General features: G+C 42.9%; 1 long non-coding RNA gene across 1 annotated transcript; it reads left to right on the forward strand.

Annotated features, from left to right (window-relative positions):
• The first annotated feature begins 2,560 nt into the window (after positions 1-2,560).
• Positions 2,561-2,866, forward strand: LOC105357920 (uncharacterized). Its single transcript, XR_002289003.3, has 2 exons — positions 2,561-2,698; positions 2,783-2,866. It is a non-coding gene; the product is annotated as an uncharacterized LOC105357920 (long non-coding RNA).
• Positions 2,867-3,986: the final 1,120 nt, after the last annotated feature.

A 3,986-nucleotide genomic window follows, 5' to 3' on the forward strand; every position in this document is an offset into this window, starting at 1 on the left:
CTCAGCTTGTATGCAGAAAACCAACAGGATCAGAGGAAGCTGTGGATTATTCCTGAGCAAACGGACATTTGACATAACAAACCAGACCAAAGGTAAAACCTAGCAGGTTGCAGTACCATAGTGCCTGGGGACTGAGGATCCAGGGTCCTAGCTGATTGGTACTTCCTGTGAGGACACACTGCCTATGCATCCCTACCTCCAAACTGGGGAGGCCTTTGTGCTCTGGTCCCTCTGGTTCCACCTGTGTTCTTCATAAACAGAACTGTCCCAACACCCCACCCTGCACGACGGAAACGTGCCGCACCGGAGTTCCACATGAACGCCCTACAAATGACTACCACTACTGGAGTCCCATGGGAGTTCCGCATCTGGGGTGGAGGAGCAAAATTCGGACAGTCACTCCTTCCATGGATCGGAGTGGGAGAAATAAGAGACCACATCGAGATCAACATGTACGCATTGCTGAGACTCCTTAACACCACCTACAAGTTTCCCAATGCATCAGCAGCAGAAACGTCGGCCATAAGAACTATGGTTCTGCAAAATCGACTCGTGCCCGACCTCCTAACTGCATCATCAGGAGGTGTGTGCAAAATGGTTGGAGACACCTGCTGAACTCTCATCCCGGACGGCACCAGTGATGGACAGGACATTTCTACTGCACTGCACGACTTAGCAGAGCTGCAAGCCTATGTTAAGTCTGCGACTCCTGGCGCCAGTCCCACCAGTGACATCTGGTCCTGGCTGACCACAGGCCCATGGTGGCACCTCCTGTTGAAGTTATTGACCCCTATACTCATCGTTTTGTGCCTATTTTGTCTCTTTACAACATGCGCTCTGCCTTGTGTCATGTCCATGATCGTAAAGGCTACCATGCAGGCTTTTGTTCATTACCAGCTTGTCCAACGAGCTGAAGAGGACCCCTCCCCATGTGAATCCTCCTACGTCAGAGGCATCGTTTGAATCTCTCACTGAAAGTGCCAAAAGCAAGTGATGAAATGATGTTTTGATGCCCTGTTCTAAAAAAATAAAATAAAAATAAAAAAACATTTTTCACGTTTGTACCTTCCCTTTATCTGTATTTACTTATGACGTGTTTGAAATGATAAAAAGTGAGGGATGTTAGAGTTATATAATTATCATTTGCTTGCACACTATAATCTCCATAATATGTTTGTCTCATTTCTATCTTTCAGTAAGAAAACAATGACCTGAAAAGTTCTGATTATACGAGAATATGATGTTCTTGTTGTTTCTGATTAAATGACCCACATTAATGTCTGCAACCTTCAGTTTTCAATAAAAGAAGGCTCCATGCACTAGGATGGCAGAACTCCTCTGTGAGAGTTCGCGCTGTCACAGACTGATTCTCCTTCTGCAGAAGTCTAGCAAAAATGCTCATCTCCTGTGTGGTTCTTCTCTTTATTAAGGAAAAAGTCAAAACCCGGACAGCATGGCCAAAACTAAAGAGCCTTTTAAGGATTTTAAAGGGAAGATTGTAGACCTGGGGGGCATTCCAGAAAGCAGGTTATGCTAGCTCACACGGTAAGTTTAAGGCTAAGGAAGTTGATAACCTCCGCTTTTGGTTCCAGAAATGGTAGTATGTTTCAGGGTATGTCAAGTTGCCATGGCAAGTTCAAGAATTATAATTAATTAAGATGGAAAAAATATTAATTGAATTGGAGTAATATGATATTTAGTTAGATGAATATGTCAATTTGAGTTGTATGGCATCTTTAGCATCTTATCAACCTGTTGTGTTTGGAGGAAGAAACATGCTGCCCATAACCCCAAGAACACCGTCCCCACTGTCAAGCATGGAGGTGGAAACATTATGCCGTGGGGGTGTTTTGCTGCACAGGGCTACTTGGAAAGTTGGAAATTTGGTGATTTTCATATTTTCACACAATATGAGAAACAAAATCGAGCAATCTTTGCAAAATTTTACAAACATTCCCCCACAACCAAAGTTTCGTTGACCTTTGACCTCAGAGAGAGGCTGCCATCTTGAAAGTTCGTAGCAGCTACAAATTTGAACCTCTTGTTAGGGATTTTGATCTATGGTCTCATAATTCCACGGGCACCATCGGAGAGTTGCTGGTGAAAAAAAATGTTTGGGTGGCGAGCTCGCAAAAGTGGAGATCCCCCTGTTGCTCGCAAATTTTTACTGAAATATTCTGATTCTTTAGCTCAATCTGAACAAATTGTGGTTAACAACAAACCTCTGTTGCCAAGGAAATTTTAAAAAAGTACTTTAGCTGATTCTTCTAAAAATTTTAGAGACCTGTGCATCAGCCTCAGGTGACCAAAAAATAAAGTGGTTGCTATAGACATAAAACCAACAGAATAGCTGCCATTTTGAAAAAAGTGTTTATTATGAATTGCAGCTCTGGCTAGGGTGGAAGGGGCAGTGGGGGAGAAGAGTGAGGGGCGTGTTATTTGTGTTATTTTTTACATAAACCTTTTATGTGTTGATGCCTGAGAGTCAGACGTTTGTCGTTTATTTTTCTTGGCTATATTGAAAAAGTTGTGTTGTGCTGAATGTGCCTCTCTGCTCTCCCTTAAGGCTGGCGGTGGTACTACATACATTGTACTACATACAGATACATTGACGTGAAGAAGGGGGGAGTAGCTGGCGTGGGCATGTTACTGGCTGGATACTGTGTCCTCAGCTACATCTGGAGCTACCCTCACATCAGTCAGTGCCACCAGAACTTTCTAGACGTCCTTATGGAGCAGCGGATAGCAGTCTCCTTTGCTAAAGTGGGTTTTATTTTTCCAGAACTCAGTCGATGGAGGAAATACCACTGAAGGACGAGGAAGAGAGGGGTCCACCATCTTTATTCATATCCATTCAGTTGATTTGCTGTGAGATGTTTATGGATTTTTCTGTGGCATTTATTTGAAGCCAGGTGGAGAAGGAGTAGGTACAGGGTTGTGCCACTAGAAGGCGCTTCCTGAGTTTTCGGTGAACAGTTCAGTGAGGAGGTGGTGTGCTCTGGGGACCGTTATTTGACAGTTGTTTGAAGGTTGTTTTGATCTGCGGATTTAAGGCGGTTGAAACCTGGCGTGAAGAGTCGTTAAGAGGGTAAACAAACATAATAAGGTAAAAAAAAGAAGTTGTGTTGACTGTAATTGTTGTAAAAGTATTCAGTTTTAAGAAATTTGATGAAATTAGTAATTTGATTTCTCCAATCGTCGCTGCATTTTACGTGTGTTTTACAGCAGTGCTCGACGAAGCCAATGTTGTGACTGGTGATCAACTTAGCCGTCATTCCTGTTACAGTTCGGGCCACAGAGCACCTGCTGTAGTTATTCTTGTGTACTCTTTTTCTTAAATTTGATCTTTTTCTCTCTTTTTGTTTTGTTTACTCTTGTTTTCTTTCGTGATTTTGGAAGATCGGAAAGTGGCTGGCTAAAAGGAGCATCTAGATGGCATAATAGATTCACATTTTGTTTTTTATTTTTTTTTTATCTTCCTGATTACCATTTTTTTTAATCTGAAATCCTGAGTTACATTTTTGTTTTGGAATAAAGAACCCAAAGACAGTTTTGTGTCCTGTGCAGGCTTGAATTCACCAGGCTACACAATTTGGTACCAGGAGTGGGGTTCTGCAAAATTAGCGACTCAGGAGCTTTTGCAATATAATAAAAAATATATTAAAAAAAAAAAATAAATTAAAGAGTACACAGAATAACTATAGTTGCACCAGCTTAAGTGCCTGGTGAGGAGGAAACCATTAAAAGGATCGTCGTGGGAGTGACCACAGCACCGGAGACCTGGCAGGATCGTCGTGGGAGTGACCACATCACCGGAGATCAACTTCCTGCACCCCGGTAGACGACAGCTCACCCTGGGATGAGGAAGAGTCATCGGACCAACACATCTGGACCTGCAACTATGTAATACCTGCTGTTGACCTTCGCTCGAACACATTCAGCCATGTCGCAGGAAGGCAGTGAGAATGAGCCAGTCTCCAACATAG

Source organism: Oryzias latipes, chromosome 19, assembly GCF_053564925.1.
Source record: "Oryzias latipes strain Hd-rR chromosome 19, Olatipes_Hd-rR_3.1".
NCBI classification, from domain to species: Eukaryota; Metazoa; Chordata; class Actinopteri; order Beloniformes; family Adrianichthyidae; genus Oryzias; species Oryzias latipes.